The sequence below is a fragment of the Sorex araneus genome, chromosome 4 (genome assembly GCF_027595985.1).
Source record: "Sorex araneus isolate mSorAra2 chromosome 4, mSorAra2.pri, whole genome shotgun sequence".
NCBI classification, from domain to species: Eukaryota; Metazoa; Chordata; class Mammalia; order Eulipotyphla; family Soricidae; genus Sorex; species Sorex araneus.
In genome coordinates, this window is record NC_073305.1 from 108,421,641 (window position 1) to 108,448,081 (window position 26,441).

Genomic DNA, 26,441 nt, shown 5'->3' on the forward strand with positions numbered 1-26,441 from the left:
CTCAGGGTGCATCCCTGGAAGTCGCCAAGCACTGCTAGAATGGTCCAGGTACCCTGAGTACCATTTGGGAACCTCCCTATGTGTATATATAAGGGAAAGATGGAAAGTGCACAATTATATACATTAAATGTTTTTACTGTTTCAGACTACCAGTGCCAATCTCTCTCCTGAGATAAATATAACAATCCCATCTTATATTTCTCTAGAAATATATCTATTATCTGGAATAAGGACACTACAATCCCATCCAATAGATAGTTAAAAATAAATCCCCCAAACCTGTGAATCTGTCATCTTTCATGCCAAAAGGGACATGGAAGAAATAATTAATCTAATATTCTTGAGGTAATAGAGATCAGTCTGGATTAGCTAAGTGAACTAAATGTGATAAAAAAATATGTTAACTTTATGAGAGAGTGTCAGAAGGTAGAGTCAGAGAAAGATTAAAAGATATAAAGATTCTGACTTTAAAGATATAGAATAGAGCCATAAGTTTTGAAAGCTGAGGAAAAAAAACAAAGATTTTGAATTTTCCTTAAAACTTCCAGAACAGATAAGACATAATCAACATCTTATTTCTAACATAGCAAGACACATTTTGTTATTTTGAGTGCCATAAATTTTAAGCATCTAAACTTGAGTAACCTGTTACAAGAGTATAAGAAAATTGAATAAATCTATTTATATATTGGTTTAGATATATATATCACCATTTCTGTAATAATAACATAGTTCAAACAGATATTTTAAGAGCAATGTATTGTTATGTATAAGATTATTAAATAATATAGAATACATTTTTAATTTAGAGCTAAATATTTAGTTTATTTTAATATTTTCATCATCGGTACTGTGCATAATATTTGCTTAGTTAAAAATCTTCATAACTTTTAAAATTGAGACAATAATATAATAAACCTTATTTATAATAAGCCAAACTTCAGCATTTTAAAACTTATAGTGAATCTTGTTTCTTCTATAACACAATTGAATTTTGCCACTATCTCTGGATTTACTTGCATATATCTCAGGTAACATATTCTGTATCAGTAAATATTTTGAGTATATTGTTATAGATCTTCAAAAGTATAAAAATGCTATAAATATTATCAATCTGAGCATATCTTAGTATATTGTAATAAGAATGAACTCTGGAAAGAACACTAATTTTAATGTCAAAAATTATTTCAGTAGTACATATACAAAACAATGCCCTGACTGTTACTCCACCCACTGAAAATAAATACATCAAAATGTTACAATAGAGTTGTCAAAATGATTTACAGTTGGATTTACAGAAAGCAAGCTAAAATATTTCAAAACAACTCTCACTCTATATTTAAGTTGAGATGTAAATATGTCTAGGATTTATGGAAAATGATTGTTTATGAGTTAAAGGATAGTTTTGCATCTGGTTGACATAAAAAGGAGGTGTCATAATATTTCTTTTGTCTTGTTTTCTAATCCAGTTCCTAATACCCATGGTATTCATTTGAAAATTCAAAGTCACAAAATCTTATATCTTTGAAAGTTGTCAATATGCTTCTTTACTAGGATTCTAATTTTTAAAGAGTCTTATTTGCTTTAATCGTTTTGGTTATTTTAGGGTATTTTCAATCTCTGGCCAAATTTTTTTTAATCCAAATGAAATGGTGGATATATCCTCCTTGTATCCATAAGTGAGAGTTGAAAGTTAAAATTTGTGAATAGTGTTAGAGTTCCAGTGTTTGCTTTCCATTCCCCACAGTCTTCAGAGTAAACAGTAATATTAAAAATATTTTCAGTCAGAGAATTTCAGCAAATTCCTGACTTCAAAATCTTTTTGAATTATTTGTTTATATGTTGAAAATATTAAAATTTTTTCAGAAAATTTTTGAGTCACTACTCATGTTCTTGCATTGACCCCATCCATAGATGAATTTCTGTCTGACTTTCTGAGAAACAAATTTAAACAGAAAAATGCTTTGAAATCCTTACAGATTTATGTTTATATTTTTACCTATTTAAATATGGATCACACTGAATTTACTCATTACAAAAATTTAAGTAGATGCCTTTCTGGCATTTTTATAAATACCATTTTTAGTCATCAACATAAATCATCTATGAGTTTGACGTTTACTTGTCCTTTGTTTGAATCATGCATATGAAAGCTGGGGAGTACTTCAAAAAATTGAATCTCTACCTGTCTTGAGAAAATCCCAAGTTAGACTCCCAGTTCCATGTCCCAGAACTGTTGGCCCAAATAGCACCAGGCAGATTACTGAATACTGATGACCATAAAATTAAATTGTGTCTTGTAGTTAATTTAGTATGTTCCTTTGCTCTGCTTCTCTATTACATCACTTTTGAGTAGGTATCTGAGTGAAATTCAGTGTAGTTCTTTCTCTTTCTGACTTATAACACTTAGAGTGACCTAGTTCAGTTTCATCTATATTGTTTCAAAAGTCAAGATTATATTTTGAAAGATCAGGCATTAAAATACAAATGAAACGCCAAGTCAGGAGCTCTTAGTTAGTGATATTGCTGCAGATAAATCTCCTTTCTCTGGTCAGTGTTCAAGTTACTGTTCCAGAGAAGCTTCTAATAATTCTACAGTGTAAAATGAACACTGTGATGGAGTTACAGGTCAAATGCTATGGATATATGGGGAATTAATCATGCTTGAGGGAGTGGGAAAGGCCAGATAGTTACTAGGCTGAAAATGTTTGACCCGGTCACTCATATATTTTGCTAAGGAGTTTAAATTTTGTTCATTAGGCCATAGGGAGCCATTAACAGATTTTTAAAGAAGTAGAAAGTATGATTCAAGTGTATTGAAAATAACTTTAGCAGCTGTGAGAATTAAAGTCTATAACAGTGTTTATTTTCCCAGTTTATTGGTTGCTCATGAATACACTACATACTTACTATTATAAATTCTATTTCTAGTAATATAGTACCAAATTTATATGAACAAGTGAAAATATTCCTTTATAAATTAAAATTTGAATTTTAACAGTGATTATTTTATTTCCTAATATAATTTTAAGATAGTCATACAGTTTTACTATAGTAGAGTGATAGCACAGTGGGTAGGCCTTGCATGCGACCAACCTGGGTTAGATTCCTCCATCCCTCTCAGAGAGCCCGGCAAACTACTGAGAGAATCTCATCTGCATGGCAGAGCCCAGCAAGCTACCGTGGCGAATTTGATATGCCAAAAACAGTAACAATAAGTTTCACAATGGATACGTTACTGGTGCCTGCTTGAGCAAATCAATGAGCAATGGGATGACAGTGATACAGTGAGAGTGATTGTTATATATATTTTCATGGAAAAATGTGATTAAATATATATTTATTTAAATTTTAAAAGATTTTGTGATAGAATTATAAGAGAGAACTTCTAGGTTCAGTTTGTTTTGATGCCTTAATACTACTGCTAGCATAGCTATTGTAATATGTATTCAACTTCACTATAATTGCTCACTCTAAAATTCTATTCTTTAGGCATTAAACATTTTGTGTTGAAATTTGGCTTGGAATTTTCTATTTTCTCTATCAGGTAATTGTTCCAAATGAACTGGAAATAATAGGATTTTTAGTTTTAAACATAAAAACTATATACTCACTGATGCTAATTGTAAAAATTCTTAAGTAAAAACAATGTATTCCCTTGTTTTTAAATGTCTGAGTAAGAACTTTTATAGTCTCTAATGTTACTATTGAGGAGGAATTACATAACAAGTCGGATTTGATTACTTCATCATGTTTCTACTTCAGAAACTGACTGATTAAATATATCATTGCTGCAAAAATGGAACTTGTCTTGGCTTTTAGTGCTATCATCAAGTTAAAACAATTTCTCCATTTTATATTGTGCAAAAATATTTTATTGACATTCAATGATGACAAGTTCAATGAAACTGATTATTGTCAAGACCCTACTTTAGCAACTTTGAGAAGAGCTATTATTAAAGAACAATCACTATCTACTCTTCTTTCTCCACAGCAAAACTCCAAGGTAGGGGAAACAGCTGGTCAACTGCAAGAGGTAATGGCATACTGATTCACGATTAATAGTTATACTCCATATTGATTTGGGACTTACTTTTAGTTCAGAAATTGCTCTACATATACTAATTTTTATAGCAGTTCTGTGGAGAATATACTAGTATCATTTTACCATGTCTATGAAGAAATGATTTATTTCATATTTTGGGTCACAATTTTTCCCCCTCTGCCCTGTACTCGGTTCAAACACCATGTTTACAAAGTTGTTCATGATGATGTTTTACAGGCTTTCAATATTCCAACACCAATCCCACCACCACTGTCACCTTCCCTCTACCACTATATCCGTTTTCTCAAAGACCCATTAATACTGCCTCTATAGAAGACCCACAACAATTTAATGTATGTTGCTGCGGCCATTAAATGGCTAAGGAAATGCTCAAAAATTATTTATTTAGAAAAAATATTGTGAAAGCTAATGCATGCTGAGCTCTACTTGGACTGAACAAAAATCGGAATGTTATTTTCTTTAGATTATTTGCTTAACTTTGGGGGGCACAGCCAGTTGTGTTTAGGGATTATTCCTGGCTCTGCACTCAAGAATCATTCCTGGTGCTGGGGATCACTCCTGGCCATATGGGGTGCTGGGGATTGAACCAAATTAGCTGAATGCAAGGCGAGTACCCTATTCACTGTACTCTAGCACCAGATTTAACCTTTTCATGTATATAAACTTACACTTGAAAAATGGTTTTGAGTGGATATTTTATAGCTTGAAGATAGAAAATACTAAATCTTATTTTCTGAAATATGTGCAAGTCTAAAATGTGGCATTAAATTTATTTCAGTAACATTATTTAGCTTTCTTATTATTAATTTGTAAATTCACAAATAAAATATACTTCACTGGAAATATGCTTTAGAATGTTGTGAAGTTTTAAACATACAATCAGTGTGATTAAATACAAACATTTTGGAACAAATCAGATATTGACTAATTGGGGCATTGGGAGAAAGAAACTTTTATTCAGCCATTGAGATCTACTTATTTTCTGCACAAAGTATTTGTAGCCCAAGTTAGATGTTTCAATAATTTTTCAATTATTTATCTGAATGAACTGGCTTAAGAATTCAAAGAAGACCCATTATAATGATGATCTGATCAGCAAAATGGGTTGCTGCTGAAAAGACTTTCTGGAAAGATGTCAGATTATGAACCTCCTCAACAGAAGTTGAAAGACGGTATTTTGGAATTTCAAGGCTGTAGTAAAAGTATCTTCTTAGTTTTCTGATCAGGATTTTGTTGTTGGAGGTGGTTGGAAACACCCTATTATGCTCAGGGATCATCCCTGACTCTGCCTTAGGGGTGCTTAGGAGGTGTTTGGGAATCACATGTGGTGCCAGGAGTGACTGTGAGTAAGGCAGGTGCCTTAATCTCAATTTCTCCAGTTTCTATTCAGGGTTTTGAAGTGGTCCTTTGAATCACAAAAACATATTAGTATATTTTGTCTTCTACAACTTGCATTTGATAGCATAGCAGGTAGGACGTTTGCCTTGCATGTGGCTGACTGGGGTTTGATTTCTCTGTACCTCTCAGAGAGCTGGGCAAGCTCAAGTTGCACCAGTAATGTCTCCATTTTGAGACTTGTGGTTGTTGTCTTTTGGCATATCGAATATGCTACGGGTAGCTTGCCAGGCTCTGCCGTACGGGCGGGATACTCTCGGTAGCTTGCTGGGCTCTTCGAGAGGGACGGAGCAATCAAACCTGGGTTGGCTGCATGCCAGGCAAACACCCTACCTGCTGTGCTATCCCTCCATCCCTACTATATTTATATATATATAAATTATATATATATATATATGTATATATATACGGTCAAGAGGCCCAAGGGGCCCAACAACCTAAGTCTTCTGACTTGCCCCATGTTACTTCTAGATTTCCTTTTCTTTCTTCTCCCATCCATACTTACTATTTTTCCCCAATGAAATCTTTAGCAGACCCCAAACTAAGCCTTTTTATTTATATGGGCGCGGGAAATTCTGAATTCTGATATTTTAGCTTCTCCTTGTTCTTAAATCTAATTGTAGAATTCCAGAGCACAAAGTGGAAGTCCTTGATTTAGATGAATGGGTGTCTGTATATTCTTCAAACCATATGCCATGTATAATGCTTTCTTCTGATGGGCTTTGATAAGATTTGGACAGCTGACCATTCAAGGTTGTATTTCTTGGCTAAACGACATGCATTTATATAGATTATAAAGGCTGGCTATAGCAAATTCCAAAAAAACATTATAAAATATTTAGACAGTCTCTGGTATGTTTTCCTTATTTTTACAGGAATATAGACTCCGGTTGCTTAGTGATTTAATTTAAAGTGATAATTTACTGGGCAGAATATATTGGTATAATCCTATCCTTCTGAATTAACTTAAAATCTTGAATTTACTCATTAAATTTTTTTAAACATCTGCCAGACTGGAAAAAGAGAGGCATATATGAAAAGAAGTGCTGGAACAGTGAAAAGGAAAATGGAAAATTAATTCAAAAAAGGATTTGGAATTGTTCTAAAGTAAAACTTTTTTTTTTGGATGGAAATACTTAATGGAGCTAACAAGATTTTTAAGGAGTGATTTCTTGATTGATCCCAGATTGTGGAGATCCTCATTCCAAATCTCAGTCTAAAGTATTTTTTTTTAACCATGGAAATAGAGTTGGTAGCTTAGTAACTAATCCTGCTTTGGATATTAACAATTTTTCAAGTAGGGCACCTTTGTGTTCACAATGAATATAGAATCTAGAAAATAATGCACCTTGAAATTCAAAGCTTATTAGATTAATTAAAGATAATAGGGATTGGAAGCACCAGTAGAATTTTGTCAGTTATAGGCCTGTCTTGTTATAGAGAAAGTTATTTTATCTCCAAGGTCAAACACAGAATTTATTTTAAAGATTCCTGAAAACTTGTTTTGTTTACAGTCCTTAATATAGTCTAATTGCTCAATTTTTGAGCAAGAGAGTAGCAGAAATAAAAAAGTTATGCCTTACTTCAAGATATGAATTTTTATTGTGAATTTGTATTCCTGTGTATGAACTCGTGAATCTTTCCATGAATGTGTAGTCAGTACATGTTTAGACCAAACTCCTTGGCTCATCATCAACCATACCACTGTTACTCTTAACACTTTTCCCAACACTATTAAATTTTTTTTTGTTAGGGGCACCCCTGACAATACTCAGGGGATACTCCTGGCTCTGTGCTCAGGAATTACTCCAGATGGTGTACAGAGACCATATGGGATGCTGGTGATCGAACCCAGGTTGGCCGAGAGTAAGACAAATGCCCTACCTACCCTCTGTACTATAGCTCCAACCTGTATTTTACATTTTCTATTTGTGTATAAGGATAGTTTGTGTCTGGGGTCAGCTGCTGCAAATATGAAACCCTGAGAGCTTCTTCCTGTCCTGGAATCTGAAGGGAAGATCAGTTGCTTATGCTCATCGCTTTGTCTCTTTCAAGATGTGAGTGACCCCCTTATGGGGGGTTTTGATTTTCATGGCCTACATAGTTATTTCTGGCAGTCAATTATGGACAATTGTTCTCAAGTCATGATGAGTAACCCTAAAGTTTGCAACTTGAGACAAATTTGGTTATATGTACACTGGAAATTTGTAATTTTCATAAAGAGTGGAGAGGAGATAGAGAGATAACTTGTCAACATTTATACAGATACCACAGGTTTTATGGTGTACCTGGGTGGGACTATCAAGATTGCTAATAAAAAATGTAATAATTCACTATTTTCTGATTAAACATTTGGTTGATATATCTAGCTTACAATTTGGGGAATAATTTTATCATGCAAGTAAATATAAATTAGATCATCATCATCATCATTATCATCATCATCATCATCCCCCCGTTGATCGTCAAATTTCCCGTGCGGTCTCAGTAACATCTCCATTCATCCTAGCCCTGAGATTTTAGAAGCCTTTCTCTACTCATCCTTCCCAACAATGCTGCATTGGAGGCTCTTTCAGGGTCAGGAGAATGAGACCTAGCTTGTTACTGGTTTTGGCATATTAATATACCATGGGGACCTTGCCAGCTCTCCCATGTGGGCAGGAAACTCCCGGTAGTTTGCCAGGTTCTCCTAGAAGAGAAGTAGGCTTTAAGATACTGCGTGGCTGTTTTGTGGCTGCACTCTTCCAGGAGATCTCTTTTAAGTCCCTGGATGCTGGCCGTGGATGGGATTACACAGCACTGGGAGCAGTCCCTGGCTGTGACAGCCTAGCTACTGGGAAATGGAAAATCTGGGCAGAAGAGGCCCAGTCCTGATCTGAGCAGCCTTGGAGGTCTCAGCCCCGGGTCTCACACACCTGGGTTCCTCTGCCAATACCTTCATGCATGAGGCTCATCCGAACGTGTGGAGAGGGGCCTTTTTATATATATGTGGCTAGCTTCCGGAGGTCTTCAGGTATCTGGAGCTCTGCTTGGGGTGGGGAGGGAAGCTGGAACCCATCCCCTCCAAGGGGCCCTGGGGGAGACAGCCAGGCGCACAGGCAAGAGACTCTCTGCAATTAGATCATAAGAAATACAAAGAATCCAAGTAAAGAAATAGAAGGAAGATGTTAAATGCTAGAAGTTAAGATACCAGATTCTGAAGTGAGACTTTTGGTAGTTGAGCCTTAGTTTTATTGGTTAGTCCTTGTTTCTTCACATATGTAATAATGGCCTATATATGCATCAGTTGACCAGTAGAAATTCAACATTGAATGGATTTATTTCACACAATGTTACAGAAAATCAGGTACAAGCTAGTTCCTTTCTGATCGGGATACTTATAAAATAAAATATTCTTTCCTTTTATTTTTTTCCTGATTTTTAAAATCTTTATTAGGGTTACATTGGCTTATCAACCATTTATGTTTTAGGCTACAATTTTACACTCCTTTTAAGTGTACAATGTGTTTTTGGAAATTCTGATTTACTCCTTGATAGTATTTTCTGATTTTCTTAGTGAAAACTATAATTCAAGAAACATACGCTAAGCATTTATGTAAAGTATGGCAATGGGAAATTTGGAAGAGTCCCAGGGGAAGGAAAAGATGACCATGAAAAGTTTGTCATCTAGCTGAAATCAGAAAGAAAAGATTAGAACAGGCAGAATCAGGGTATCATACAGCAGAAAACATGAGGGAAGACTATAAATCAAGAAAAGCTTCACATCTTGCTTCAGGGGGCCAAAGAGATGGTACAGCAGATTAGAAGCTCGCCTTGCACAGGGCCTACTTCAGTTTGGTTCCTAGCACCAGTTATGGTCCCTTGTGCCCCGAAGGGTGTAACCTACAAACAAAACAAAACAAGAGCCTTGTTTCAAGTATCTTTCTTTTTTTTCTTCTTATTTTATTTTATTTTATCTTTTTTACTTTTTTTTTTGCTGGTCACACCCAGCAATACACATGGGTTACTCTTGGCTCTGTGCTCAGGAATTACTCCTGGTGGTGCTTAGGAGACCATATGGGATGCTGGGAATCGAACCTTGGTGAACTGCATGCAAAGCAAACGCCCTACCCTCTGTGCTATTGCTCCAGCCCCTCAAGTATCTTTCTTATTCCAAGAATGCCATGGTTCATCAAAATAAGATGATGTTATCCTATAAAACTTTCATTATATTCCGAACCGTGTAGCTCCTCAGCAAATTGTAGTGGGAAGTAGATATAAATGTTGCAGAAGATCATGCCATTAAAACATTTTGCAGACTAAAGAATAGGTAAGAAAAGCCTTAAAGACCTTAACTCTTTATGTTTCATATACCTTAAATATAAGGAAATTGTTTAATTTACTTTCTTAACTTTTTTCTGACACCCGATAGTTCTATTATTAAAGTTTTTTTTTTAACTTTTTTTTGACACCCGATAGTTCTATTATTAAAGTTTTTTTTTTTTTCCTGGTGATGCATAGGGGTTACTCCTGGCTCATGCACTCAGGAATTACTCCTGGAGGTGATTGAGGGCCATATGGGATGCTGGGAATCGAACTCAGGTCGGCCGCATACAAGGCAAACACCCTACCCACTATGCTATTGTTCCAGCCCCTAGTTATATTATTAAACTATTTAAGAAATAAAAAAAAAACATGTTCAATGTGATGGTCACTGATTTAGATCATTTTCTTAACCTTATTCATGTTATAATGACAATGTTTGTAGGAGAATCATCTAACATTCTGAATTAGAAAAATGAAACCATAAAAGAAAGCGAAAAAAAAGAGACCAATAACATATTGGTTTAGAAAAAAATAGCCTTAGAATGGAAACATTTAAAATCATAAATATCATCTATAGATTAAAAATTGAGAATGGGCTCCTTATCCTCATCCCATCTCCAAGTATTGCTGGATGACCTTTAATAACCATTTTTATTTAAATTATTTGCCTTGATCACTCATAGTGTGTAGTTGACACTGATCACAGAGTATACTGTACTACACAGAATTCTGGGCTTCCACAAGTGAGTAAAATACTCAATGGAGAAAGGAGATTATAGAAAATATTCTAGACCACAAATATAATTGAATTAGCTTTCAAAAGTCAAAAAAAAATTCTTGTGATGAATTTTATTTAAGTTGAATCATCATCCTAATATAAAGCTTTCCAGGAAAATGAGTGCCTTATTCAAAACTATTCAGCATTTGTTTGCATTTATCCATAAAGTTATGCAAAGCCTTTTTATACACTATAATTAAAAGATATAGTTAAGACATTTTTTAAAATCAAGGCTTGTGAGAATTAGCAGTTACACATAAGTTCATGTCATCATGTTATTTTTAATAAAGCATGATCATGATTTTGAACCCTCTAGCAATTTCAGGATGAGAAACAGAGTTTCAATTTCTATAGAAAATATTAGCTCTTCATAATAATTTTCTTTGGGTAAGAACTCCCTGTTTAGTCCTGTGGCATCAACAATGCATGCCCAGTTCCCACAGTAGTCAAACATCAGTTTCTTTTTAAAAATCTAGGTTATTGAGTCTTAAGTAAGACCATCTGCATCGGTGGGACATCAGCTGTCTAGTTCACATGGGGCTAACCCAAGCCAGTGCAGTTCCTTATTAGGTTTTCTGAATCAAAAATGAAATTTCTTAGGGTTCAAACTCTGCCAGAGCTCCATACTACACATGAGAAGACTCTGGCATGGAGTGGGCACTCAGGAAATGGATGCTTTGCTCAGAAATATAGCCAAAGGAGTAGAATCCAAATCCTTAGAATAAGTGCAGAAGTTGTATTACTTTATATGACAATTTTATCTGAAAAAAATGGTTGAGTACATTTCCTAGCTATTAACATGCTTTATAAACAAATGTATTACTTGGAAACTTCCAAATGAACCAAACAATTCTCATAATGTTAGAAATTCTCGTGGACCTAATAAATAATAAAAAATTCTGTCTTAAGTTTTACCAAATTTCAAATATTGGCAAGGAAATTGCACAACTTTTGATCAAGATAAAAAAATTAGACGCATCCACATTTTACAACATAAAAGCATAGCATTTTTCTTATTATATACAGAGATGCACAGAAACACAAAATGCATGGTGAAGTCAGTCAGAGGAGAGAGACACAAAATGATCAATGTGGGATATAAAGGTACAGCAGTAATGGAGTAACCACAGTTATGTGGTCTCTAGATAACAGAACTAGAGAGTTGGACTCAGAACTGAGCTTACCTGAGGGAAGGAAATGGACGGGATAGGAGTGAGGGTATCTAATCATTGTAGGAAGCAAGCCCTCTGGAGGTAGGTGTAGTGCTGAAACTGTGTATGCATATATCATAAATCATTCTACAACAAAAGAGGAATACACATGACAGAAGTTGTAATGATTTTTTAAATATTACACTTTTAGTAGTCTACTCATTTTTTATATATATTTACCACACTTTTAAAGATAAAATATGGTTCATGAAGTTTGGATTTCCTTTCTCTGTGTATAGCAGTCATAAAAATACTTGATTGTGGTACGTCTTATTGCCTTGCACTTTTAAAAATTGTTTTCAGATGTCAGACAGTGCAATGTTATAACTTGCCATAAGGATTTAATAGAATGTTTTTATTTTAGCTCTTTCAAAAGACCAATGAAGACTTTAAAAATAAATATTTTTGTTGAAAATACTCTCCTATGAACAGGGGTCGATGGCTTAGGAAGGGAGAAAAGGAGAGAGGAGGGAGGGAGGAAAGGAGAGAAGGAGAGAGAGAGAAACACAGAGAGAAAGAGAGAGAAACACAGAGAGAATTACTCAATGTATTCTGTCTTCTAAAGATGTAAATTGGCTGGAGTGACAATATGGCAGTTAGGGCAAGTGTCTTGCGTGCACTGACCCAGGTTTGATCCCTGTTAACACATATGGTCTCATGAGCCCAACCAGGAGTGATCCTTGAGTACAGAGCCAGAAATAAGCCCTGGGCATCACCAGATATGGTCCAATAACCAAAAAATAAATTAAAAATTACTAAAATCAGTAAAAAATATAATCCAAATGTGAAAGTATTTTTGGAATCAATCTATTATTGGCAACGGAGTATCTTCAACATCAACTATTATTTATTATATAAATTTGACACCAATGTTGCTTAAAAGGAATTTTTCAGGTTTTATACGAAAATCAACAGGCATACTTTATACTTTTTTAGATGACAACTGTAATTTCATAAAGTTTTTTCTTAGTACAAGTCAAAATAATTTTACTGTTTCTATACAACCCTGCAATTCCACTTCTGTATCTATCCCCATACACAAAAACATTTATTTAAAAAGTCATATGCACACAATTATTTATTGCATCACTTAGTATAATAGCTAATAAATGGAATCAATCTAGGTGTCCAATGATATAAGTACATCATAAAAATATGCTACATACACACAATGGAATACTATGCAGCTGTAAGTAATGATGAAATCATGCAATTTACTACAACAGGGATGGAACATGTTTAATGAAGTAAACCAAAACACAGGATGATCCCACTTATATGCGGTATATAGAACAACTGGATAAGGGAGTGCAATATTTGAAGGTGAGGGGAGAATGCCACCCTTGTTCCCAGAGTATAGGAAGGAAGAGGACAGAAAAGCAAAGAAGAGATTGATAAGAAACAATGGGGAGCAGGGACAATAGGGAGCAGATGTCAAAAGTACTTGAGTACATAAGTGATATAAAGGAGTGGTACAACTAAATATCCAAACCACAGAGTCAAAGACACTGAAGTTGAGATTAAAACTTAAACAACCAATCTTAAAAATGTGCATGTCAAGTTGTCAGACTGGGGATGAGTGGGTAGGTGATAGGGAACCTGGGAACCCTGGTGGAGGGTACACACTGGTGGTGGGATTGGTGCTGGAACATGGTATATTTAAAATCCAACTATGAATAACTTTGAAAATTATGGTGTTTAAACAAGAATTTTTAAAAAGCTATATAGTATTACTTTCTAAATCATGTAGAAGGAGGTCTTTTTCTTCCTTCAGATGTTTTAATTGCTGAATATATTTTAATGCCCTATCTTCCTCAGAATTAAGCATTTTCTTTCTCTCCCTCCCCCTCTCTCTCCCTCCCTCCCTCCTGCTCTCCTTCCCTTCCTCCCTCCTTCCCTCCCTTCCTCTTTCCTTCCTTCCACCCTTCCTTCCTCTTTCTACCATGAATATGTATAATAATGAACACAATCATCTTCCTATAAAAATTACGATAAATGCTTCAATATTCAGTTAAATACATTTCTGTAAGAGCCCAAAAGCAGGGATTGAGCAATTTAGGCCTTAAAAGGAAAATGACACCAACCTAGAGTGAGTAGGAGGGTGGGGTGGGGGGTAAACCCAGTCATGTGGAATGAAGTGTGGCATTCTAAGCAGATATATGCATGTCCGTGGAAGAACTTTTTTTAAATAGAGCTTTCCTTTTCCATTTTTGTCACTTTTATTGTTGTTGGAATGACTAGGGCTTGCACACACTTTATTACAGTGCTTGCATGTTTGGTTATGGTGCAGCATACTAACACTCTTTGTTGTGGTGCTTGCAGGGTCACTGGGATTGTGCTTGCTTCATATGGTGTGGTGCCAGCATAAAACTTAGGTCTTCATATCCTCACGTAGGCACTCTTCCACTGAACTATCATCAGACTCATCTCCTGGAGTGATCTTTATGCTCCTCAACAGGCTTTGTATTGTCCTTTCCATCCTGGGAGGTTCCTTTGTATCTGTTCCAATCTGTTTACTTTAGGGCTTTCAAGGTATACATTGAAAGTTAAATAAATCCAGTGAACACTGAAATAGCTTACCTCATTTCTAAATATATTTGAAAATAATAAAGACATTGTACTAGGTTAAATTGAAACAGATTTGATTGTTCGAAATGATTACAACATTGGACATTGTGGAGAGAAAAAAATGTAATGGAGGAAAGCAAAACACAAAAGTATTGAAAAGATAAAAGGAGGTAATAGTGACTAAAAAGGATTGGGAGGAAATGTATGAGGTTCTACTTACATGGATGAAATTACTGTGATAGTATGGCTTTAATTACTAATGTGGAAAATATATTTGTAAGATTTGTTATTATCTTAAACTACTACATTAATATAAATAAAAAGGAGATACACACACTCGTCTCAAGATTTTCTCACATTAAAAAATCATTCATGGGGCTGGAGCAATAGCACAGCGGGTAGGGCGTTTGCCTTGCACGCGGCCGACCCGGATTTGATTCCCAGCATCCCATGTGGTCCCCGAGCACCGCCAGGAGTGATTCCTGAGTGCATGAGCCAGGAGTGACCCCTGTGCATTGCCGGGTGTGACCCAAAAAGCAAAAAAAAAAAAATCATTCATATGATAAATTTCATGTCTCTATGGCCTATGTGTTTATATTTTCCAAGTTATCTGTGGTATTTATTAATGAGCTACCGAGAGTACCTCACCCACACGACAGAGCCTGGCAAGCTACCCGTGGTGTATTTGATATGCCAAAAAAAGTAACAATAAGTCTCACAATGAGAGATGTTAGTGCTGCCCACTCAAGCAAATCGATGAGCAATGGGATGACAGTGACAGTGACAAATTTCCTAAAATATCTGCATGTGATTATTTAATTAAATCAGTACTTCAAATAAACTAAGATATCAAACTACTATTTTTTTGGAACTTAATTTTTAGAAAACTGAATTGATGTATCCTTGTGAGTCAAATTTCAGAGCAGAATTATATCTTATATTAAGCAAATAAAATATTTTCCTCTATTTTGGAACATTTCCATAGATTAAAAAATTATTTCTTGAAGTAATAGAAATTCATGAATGACAGTTGTTGTATCTTCTCAGTTTCTGAGCATGATTTCAATCTCTCCCAGTTTTGAATGAATCTTGCAGGATGGGGAAAATGCCAGCTATATTCTCTTCTAAGTCGAAGACTCACGATAGCTCAAACTTTTCTTCAAGTACTCAGTCTGCCCTTAATTTAGGTTCAGCTTTCTGGACCTTTACCCTCCATTTTTACTTCCCTTGATCTTATTTTTGTCAAGCTTTTATTTTACAATTAAATTATTGTTTTCATATTTAGATTTCTACTTTTTATATCACTCGATTTTTTAAAAAATGAATATAAAAAGAATATAAAATAAACCCTCTCCCTAAAAGCAACACCTATATAATGCTCAAGCAATAGTTATATTTATATCAATCTCTGTTTCAATCAGCCAGATTTACTTTAACCATAATGAAAAAAAAATGTTCCATTAAGATTCACCACCTGGACTGCAGCGACAGTACAGAGTCTAGGGAATCTGCCTTGCATGCTACCGACCACGGTTCAATTCCAGGCACTCCATGTGGTTCCCTGAATCCACCAGGAGTGATACCTGAGTTCAGAGTCAGGAGTAAACCTTGAGCAATTGTAGGTGTGCCCCACTCCTCCCCTGCCCCATAAAAAGATTCACTACCCACCTCCAAATTAGAAGGGAGTCAGATATTATAGTATTGATATTTCTGGCCAAATAAGAGCATGAAAATGCAATAGAGAGAAGGTCACTGTCACTGTCATTCCATTGCTCATCGATTTGCTCGAGCGGGCACCAGTAACATCTCTATTGTGAGACTTGTTGTTACTGTTTTTGGCATATTGAATAAATATGCCATGGGTAGCTTGCCAAGCTCTGCCGTGTGGGTGAGATACTCTCTGTAGCTTGCAGGGCTCTCCAAGAGGGGTGGAGGATTCAAACCTGGGTCGGCCACGTGCAAGTCGAATGCCCTACCCACTGTGCTATCACTCTAGCCAATGAGAAAATATAGTGAGTAGGACTATCACTAAATTTGTGCTTAGCATAAGGCCAACTTCATGTCAGACTCTATAGAGTTAAAGGTTTTCAAGGACCTTATTCTCATGATGAACAAACTTCTTATACATCTCATTAAATTTCACATTTTTCTTGTCTATTATGACAAAGTTGTAACATTTTGCAAAATCGCGTGTGCCAACATTCGATTCTGCAGATAGTTCATGTAAAGTGTGTGTATGTGTTTGGAGCAGTGTCAGGTTACAGCCACCACAGAAAGAAATCTTTTGGCTGTGTTTCCTAAGCTCCTGGCAATGAACACATTACTAGCTAGGGATAAATTATCCATGTTCATTAGTTTGCTCTTTAACATCTTAATTTTCTGAACAGACCAATTTTTAAAGTTGCGTCAGTTCTCTCATCACATCATTTCGGGTTAGCATTCACACAAAATCTTGCAGGAAATCAGGTGTTGTTCTGCTTCCTGCCATCTGTTGTGCAGTTATTTTTAGTGCCCTTCTTCATTATTCACCATGCCGTGAAGACTGAGATGCTGCAAGTATTGTCTGACTGTATTTAAACTGTTGGAGAATTCAAAATCAGCTTTTCCTCTCCTCATTTGAGACAGTACACTGGGTCATGTCTTCAGGTTAATTATAGTACAGAAATTATTTAATTTAATTTTTCAATTTCTTATTGAATCATAGTGAAATACACAGAAAGTTGTTCATGATTTGGTTTCAGTCATATAATGTTCCAACACCTGTCCCTTCACCAGTGCACATTTCTCACCACCAATGTCCCCAGTTTCCCTCACTCCCCGACCCCAATTTATGTTGCATGGAGTATTTTATCATGACTGATGAATAGGGAAAGAACATTAAGTTTGAGTATAGCTCAGAAACCTAAAATAATTCAATGTACTTGGATTTCTTTATTTGATCTGCTATTTTAAGGGACATAGCAATTTCCCCAGTAGTTACACACGTAATTCGTATATATATGTACATATATACATATATATGTGTATATATATCTCCTATCCCCACACCAGGTTGTCTTCACCAGGGCCCCTCAAAGGGAGGTGGGTTGAGTTTCCCTCGCCGCCAAAAGCAGAGCACCAACAGCTGAAAACCTCCAGAACCCAGCCACAGCCATGCTCAAGGCCACTGTTCACACCTTGGATGAGCCTCACCCGTGAAGGAACAGACAGAGGAACCCGGGTATGCAGGACCCATGACTGAGATCTCCAAGCCTGCTCGAATTGGGACTGGGCCTCCTCTACCCAGGCCCTCCTTTTTTCAGTAGCTTCGCAGCCACACCCACAAACTGTCCCAGGTGCCATGTAATCTCATCAATGGTCAAGATCCTGGGACTAAAAAACAAAGCTCCCGGAAGAGAGCGATGCAGAATCTCGCATGGCAGAGCCTGGCAAGCTACCCGTGGCATATTTAATATGCCAAAAACAGTAACAATAATGGGCCTCATTCCCCTGACCCTGAACATGACAGGGATGAATGAGACGTTACTTGCACCCGCTCGAGCAAATCGATGAGCAATGGGATGACAGTAATACAGTGGTGTGTGTATGTGTGTGGTGTATGTGTGTGTTTGGGGGAGATAAAATCATTAGTTAAAAAAGTAACATTAGGGGTTGAGAGATAGCTCATTGGGCTGGAGTACATGCTTCATATTCAGAAGGCCCAGATTCAATCCCTGGCACTGCATGGTCTCTGGAGGACTGCTAGTTACGATTCTAAGTACAAAATCTTGAGGGGCCCCTGAGCACTACAGAATGTGGTCAAAAATCTACAAAAGAAAATACAAGTAATATTAGAAAATGTGTACATATAAAAACAATTTTGAATAGGTGAAAATTACATGGGTGTTTCAGTAGTAGAAAACAAATTGTGTTTAGAATTCAAAGGAACAAACTATCTCTAAGATTTTTTTTTGTTTTTTTGTGATAGCACTGCATATTTTTGACACTTATATTGTGTAAAGATGTAGGTAAACTTTTGAAATGTTTTCTTGAGATTGATCTAAGCTGTGGAGTGTATCAATACTTCAATCTTTGTATTGTTTGATAGCAATCAGTAGAATTATCAGTCTACCAAAATTTAGAGCATGAGCTAGACAGCTAAAAGATGAATGAATTTATGCTTAAAAATTTCAATAGTATGCTTAATTCTGAAGATTTAGGAGGAATATAATATAAAATTTGTTTTACAGTTTATAGAGCCCAAAGGAATTAGTAAAAAAGGTTGATGAAAAGATTAAGTTGATCTTTAAATCTTTTCAAGTTGTAGTATGGGTTATTACAACTGTTTAAAATAACTGGAATGGTGGTGGGGTGGCAGGTTCAATGTAGCTGAACCAGTTTCTATCCTCCCACTATCAGGGCAAATGTATACATTTTGTTTTATCTACACAGAAACCAACTTGAAACATGAATGAACAGAACTTCCACCTCAAGGGACAAAGAGTCAGTGTACAGGAAATGGCAGAGAAATATCTACACCTCTACCAAGAAAATAAGCACCTCACAGAGCAAGAAGCTGCCACTGGGATAAGATTTGAAAGGCATGAGACTTTATCCTGAGTACTGAAAGCAATTGTTCCCAGTGACCACTTGACCAAGGGATCGAACCTAGTTCTTCGTTCACAGCATATGCTCAGCACATTACTCCCTAGTCACCAAACCATATATTATACAAAGAAATAGTATTGAGAATTGGAGTCAGCAGGGATATGCCTGGCAGTGCTAAGGGAGCCATGCAGTCAGAGGTCAAACTCAGTACTGTTTGCAGGCAAACGAGGCCTTCATCCCTTTGAGCTATTTCCCTATTTCTCAAGATAGTTTTTTTTTTTTCCGCTTTTTGGGTCACATTGGGCGATGCACAGGGGTTACTCTTGGTTCTGCACTCAGGAATTACCCCTGGTGGTACTTGAGGGACTATATGGGATGCTGGGATTGGGACCCAGGTCAGCCGCGTGCAAGGCAAATGACCTATTCGCTGTGCTATCTATTACTCTAGCTCTTCAAGATAGTTTTTAAAAATAATTTTACTGACTATATACATAAAAATGAATTTACAAATACATAGCCTTGATGTGTTCTATCATTTAAATGATGTAATATCTCATTTATCTTATTGATATTTTCTTTGCAAACACGGAAATAGTACTCAAATATTTTCAACAACAATGTACCAAAATATAGTTATCATAAGAACAGTTTAGTTCATTTTACTTTCTTTCAAGCTCTTTTAAAGTCACTCTTATTACACTAAGTTCACAGTTATTGTTTTCCTGAACTGTTTCTTACGTTGATACTTTTACTAAATCTATATATTTCTTTTAATTTTTGATTTTTAGACCATACAGAACAGTGCTTAGGGACCACTCCAGGCTTGATTCTTCAGGGTCATTCCTGGTGGTGCTCAGAGAGTTGTGTATTCTAGAACTCAAACCTGGGCTCTCTTAAATAGCCTTTTGTATCTGTGGCACTGAAGCAGGGTCTCTCCATGCCTAAATTTACACATTCTTAATTTAATAACCTTAAAGACATGAAAAATATGTTAGTAAATGTTATTTATAATGCAAAGATTTTTAAGTTAAAATTATCTGCAAACCCTTTTGCAAAATGTTTTCATGATATGTTCAAAATAAAGTATGAGAATTGTTTACTTTAGCCATATTCTGACTTTTTCTCCATCTGCCCCTACAAGATTATACAGTTTATATAGGAATTCTTTGGTGTTAGTGCAGTGTTTTAAAAAATAAAATAAAAGGGGCTGAAGCAAGAGTGATATATTAATTACAGTAGTCAAGAAAATAACAGTAAGCGAAGACATATATTAAAGATATAAAGGATAAGGAACAAGCAGAGAGTTGTGCAAAATGCTTGGGAAACTACCTTGTGAGAAGATTCTATTTCTAATAACACTAAAGATGAAAGATTTGGTTGTTTTTATAAGCTAAGAAGACGAGTAACTGTTCCGTAAAACTTATATACATATCAAGTATATACAATTGCTTGAGTGATAGCACAGTGGTAGGTCATTTCCCTTGCACATGGCCGACCTGGGTTCGATTCTTCTGCCCCTCTCAGAGAGTTCTGCAAGCTACCGAGAGTATTTCGCCCCCACGGCAGAGCCTGGCAAGCTACCTGTGGTGCATTTGATATGCCAAAAACAGAAACAACAAGTTTCAAAATGGAGATGTTACTGGTGCCCGCTCAAGCAATCAACGAGCAACGGGATGGCAGTGACACTGATACAATTACTTATGATGACAAATTTAATTGTAGTTGATTTGTTTTAGAATTTGGTATTTGAAAATATTTCTACTTACTAAGTTTTGTTCTGGCAAATAATAGTCATAGCACTTTTGTGATTATGTACTTTCAGAGTGATAAATAGTTGATGATCTTAATATGCAATACCAAGTTAAGGTAAACTAATGCAACACTGCTTTTTCAAACTTTTGTAGAGTAAATGTATTCTCATATCTATGTAATGTTATACAGTTTTATTTTTTTGTGCTTTTTGAGAGACATTTTGGTGCTTAAAGTGATCACTAAAGTCTAGGTTGATTTACTCTCCAGTACTTTTAGTGCAAGAAACTGTGATTTGTTTTATGAAGAAATATGTGCTAGATGAATTTAATTCCTATGTAAATTATAGTACCGTAAATGTGAATTGAATATTAATAATAATGCATGCTACTTTGGATCCCCATGCGCTCCCCTTGCGTCCAGCTCAGCTTCCCCACAGCCCACTGCCTGGGGCTTCCTGGCAGCGGGCATTGCCATCACCTGAGCCCTCTGCGCCTGCTTCATCATCGCTGGTCCCCTCCAACAGGAATTTGTGGATCCTAGTAAATATAGACATTAACATTGGGACTGATTGGGGGTGTGGCCTCCACTGAAGGGTGCTTGGCCTCATCAAAAGTGGGCATGGCCTTCAGTGGAGCCGGCGGCCGCTCATGCGGCAGCAGTTATACCCTTCACTCCCAGCACCTTGGACTCCCATTCCAACCTTCATTATCTATTTTTGTGGAAAGCATTCTGGCTACCTCAAACACAATACAGCAACAATCTTCTGGCCGACTCTAGTTCGACCAAAAAATAAGTGTATTCAAGAATATGCATACAGCCCAATAGGAAACAACATCTCTTCCAATGCTGCACTACATGCCTATCATAAGTCGCAGAATAATATCCATGAGGAAAGAAGTACTCTAAACGAGGAGAAGGTGGACCACCGTGAATCTTTTTTTTTAATTTATTTATTTTTAATTAGTGAATCACCGTGAGGGTACAGTTACAGATTTATACACTTTTGTGCTTATGCTTCCCTCATACAAAGTTCGGGAACCCAACCCTTCACCAGTGCCCATTCTCCACCACCAGTAAACCCAGCATCCCTCCCACCCTCCCCAATCCCATCTTCCCCCAACCCACCCTGCCACTGTGGCAGGGCATTCCCTTCTGTTCTCTCTCTCTAATTAGCTGTTGAGGTTTGCAATAAAGGTGTTGAGTGGCCATTGTGCTCAGTCTCTATCACTCATTCAGCCCACAACTCCCTTCCCCCACATGGCCTTCGACTACATTATAGTTGGTGATCCCTTCTCTGAGTTGCCCAGAATGAGAGACCAGCCTCCAAGCCATGCAGTCAACCTCCTGGTACTTATTTCTACAATTCTTGGGTGTTAGTCTCCCACTCTGTTATTCTATATATCATAGATGAGTGCAATCTTTCTATGTCTGTCTCTCTCTTTCTGACTCATTTCACTTAGCATGAAACTTTTCATGCCGATCCACTTAAATACAAAATTCATGACCTCCTTTTTTCTAACACCTGCATAGTATTCCATTGTATAGATGTACCAAAGTTTTCTCAACCAGTCATCCGTTCTAGGGCATTCGGGTTTTTTCCAGATTCTAGCTATTGTAAACAGTGCTGCGATGAACATACATGTGCAGATGTCGTTTCGATTATACTTTTTTGCCTCTCTGGGATATATTCCCAGCAGTGGTATTGCTGGGTCAAATGGGAGCTCAATATCTAATTTTTTGAGAATCGTCCATATTGTTTTCCAGAAGGGCTGAACCAGTCGGCATTCCCACCAGCAGTGTAGAAGGGTCCCTTTCTCCCCACATCTTCTCCAACAGCGGTTGCTTTTGTTCTTTTGGCTGTGTGCTAGTCTCTGTGGTGTGAGGTGGTATTCGTGGTTGTTTTGATCTGCATCTCTCTGATAATTAGTGATGTAGAGCACTTTTTCATGTGCCTTTTGGCCATTCGTATTTCTTCCTTGGTAAAGTTTCTGTTGATCTCTTTGCCCCATTTTTTGATGGGGTTGGATGTTTTCTTCTTGTAGAGTTCAACCAGTGCTTTATATACCATTGATATCAACCCCTTATCTGATGGGTATTGTGTAAATATCCTTTCCCATTCTGTGTATAGTCTTTGTATTCTGGTCACTGTATCTTTTGCGGTGCAGAAGCTTTTTAGTTTAATGTAGACCCATTTGTTGATCTCTGTTTTTACTAGATTGCTTAGTTCCATGTCACCTTTGAAGATACCTTTATCTTCAATATCGTGGAGGGTTTTGCTGACCTTGTCTTCAATGTACCTTATGGTTTGTGGTCTAATGTTGAGGTCTTTAATCCATTTTGATCTGACTTTTGTGCATGGTGTCAGATCAAGGTCTAAGCCCATTTTTTTTGCATGTGGTTGTCCAGTTGTGTCAGCATCATTTGTTAAAGAATCTTTCCTTGCTCCACTTCACATCTCTTGCTCCCTTATCAAAGATTAGATGATCATACATTTGGGGTTGTGTGTAGGGATATTCCACCCTGTTCCATTGGTCGATGGCTCTGCCTTTGTTCCAGTACCATGCTGTTTTAATTGTTACTGCTTTGTAGTAAAGTTTGAGGTTGGGGAGGGTGATGCCTCCCATCGTCTTTTTCCCAAGAATTGTTTTAGCTATCCGTGGGTATTTGTTGTTCCATATGAATTTTAGAATTGCTTGATCCATTTCTTTGAAGAATGTCATGGGTATACTTATAGGGATTGCGTTGAATCTGTATAATGCTTTGGGGAGTATTGCCATTTTGACAACATTGATTCTCCCTATCCACGAGCACGGTATATGTTTCCATTTCCTCATGTCCTCTTTTATTTCATGGAGTAGCATTTTATAGTTTTCTTTGTAGAGGTCTTTTACTTCCTTGGTTAAGCTGATTCCAAGGTACTTGATTTTCTGGGGCACAATTTTGAATGGGATTGCCTTTTTCATGTCCCTTTCCTCTGCCTCATTGTTTGTGTATAGGAAGGCCATGGATTTTGGGGTATTGGTTTTGTAGCCTGCAATGTTACTGTATAAGTCTATTGTTTCTAATAGTTTCTTAGTAGAGGCTTTAGGCTTCTCTAGATATAGTATCATATCATCTGCAAATAGTGAGAGTTTGATTTCTTCCTTTCCTATCTGGATGCCCTTAACCTCTTTTTCTTGTCTAATAGCTATCGCAAGTACTTCCAGTACTATATTGAAGATAAGTGGTGAGAGCGGGCATCCTTGTCTCGTACCTGATCTTAGAGGAAAGGCCCTTAGTTTTTCCCCGTTGAGGATAATGCTTGCCGTAGGCTTGGTCCACCGTGAATCTTATTCAGAATTTTTTCTGGCAATCAGAGGGAACAGTTCCGGTGAACTTAAAGGCTTTACCTAGTTAGATCCACAACAACATGAAGAAACATTGCAAATCTCCACTACGAGTAGAGGATGAAGAAAAGAGTCCCGAATCCTCAACAGGAGGTACCCACAAATATGAGCTCTTTGACAAAGAATTCCGAGATGAAATGCTGAGGATGTTAAAGGAACTCAAAGAATCAGTGGAACGGTCAAATAGCAAATTAAAGGAAGAAATGAAAGAAATGGGGAAACAGATAACTGAGAAAATACAGGAAGAAATGAGAATGAATCACGAATCATGAAATCTCTTAAGCATCGATTTCTAGAGCGGGCTCAGTAACCTCTCCATTTGTCCTTTCCCTAAGATCTTAGAAGTCTGTCTCGACTCAGCCCTACAAATGACTTGGCACTGGCGGCTATTTCAGAGTCAGGGGAAAGGGATCCAGCTTGTTACTGGATTTAGCATATGAATACACCATGGGAAGCTTGCAAGGCTGTCCCATGTGGGCAGGAAACTCTCAGAAGCTTGCCAGTTTCTTCCAGAGGGAGAAGTAGGCTACAAGATATTGCTTCTGGGAGCTTGCTTTTAAGTCCATAGATGTTGGCCGTTGATGGGATTACACACCTGGGGTCCTCTGCTGGTAGCTTCATGCATGAGGCCTGTCCGAACGTGTGGAGAGGGGACTTGAGCATGGCTGTAGCTAGAAAGAGAAATAAGAAAACTACAAAAAGAAACATCACAAATAAAGGATTCGATAGGTGAACTTAAAAATCCAATAGGTGCCCTCAACAGCAGAATGTTAATGGCCAAAGATAGAATCAGCGAACTTGAAGACAAACAGCAAAAATTATACAGACAACAACAAAAAATGGGAAAAGACCTCAAAATGGCTCTAAGGCGAATCAGAGTCCTAGGAGATGACCCCAAGAGCAACAACATTAGAATCATCAGGTCACCAGAAGGACAGGGAAACAACCCCAATGAAAAAGCTACAGCTAAAGAAATCATTGCTGAAAAGTTCCCAGAGTTAGAGAATGCAGGCATCAAGATCCAAGGAGCCCAAACGGTACAAGCTAAAAGAGACCCTAATAAAAAGACCCTAAAGCATATCATAGTCAGAATGATGGATGCCCCAGATAGAGACATAATACTGCAAGCAGCAAGGTCAAAGAAGGAAATCACATACAAAGAAGCACCCCTTAGATTTACAGCAGACCTATCAGAAGAAATCCTCCAAGCCTGAAAACAACGGTGGTTCAGAGTGAAAAAACTCAATGAAATGAACGCCTCACCAAGAATACTTTACCCAGCCAAACTCTCACTCAAACTCAATGGAAAAATACACCATTTCATAAATAAACAACAGCTCAGGAACTTCATAGATTCAAAACCAAACCTGAAAGAAGAACTAAAAGGGCTCCTGTAAGACAAGGAAAAAACCCATAAGCACAACAAACCCTTATAGAAAGATGGCACAAAATCCCATAACAATAATTTCTCTCAATGTCAATGGCCTAAATGCACCTATCAAGAGACAAAGAGTGGCAAAATGGATCCAGAAACTAAAACCAATATTTTGCTGCCTACAAGAAACACATCTGAACAATCAGAACAAATACACACTCAAAGTTAAAGGATGGAAAACAACAATGCAAGCAAATAACTCCCTCAAAAAGCTGGGGTGGCTATACTAGTATCCGACAACATAGATTTCAGGTTGAAAAAGATCAGAAAGGACAGAGAAGGCCATTTTCTATTTATCAAAGTTTATGTACAACAGGAAAAAAATCGCACTCTTAAATGTATATGCACCTAATGACGGACCAGCTCAATACTTAAAACAACTGCTGGCAGACTTTAAGGAGGACATCGCCAGCAAAACAATAGTAGTTGGAGACTTCAACACTGCCTTGTCACCTCTGGATAGATCAACAAGAACAAAACTCAGGAAGGAAACACTAGCTCTGAAGGAAGAAATAGGAGAGAGAGAGCTAACAGACCTAAATAGGGCCTTATACCCCCCAAAAAATGTATACACGATCTTTTTCAGTGCACACGGAACATTTTCTAAAATAGACCATGTGCAGGGTCACAAAACATATCTCAATAGAATCAAGAGGATAGAAATTGTGTCAACTATTTTTTTCAGACTACAATGCACTGAAGATAGAAACTAATCATATACAGGTGAGGAGAACCAAATCAAACAACTGGAAATTAAACAACTCAATGTTGAACAAATAGTGGATCAGGAATGAAATCAATGATGAAATCAAAAGATACCTGGAAACAAATGAGAATGAAGACATGAGCTACCAAAACCTATGGGACGCAGCTAAAGCTGTGTTAAGAGTGTTGGATATCAACCCTAAGTGCTTTAGGCTTTATCCGTGAATTGCCCCTTTCTTCCTCCCAGAGATGC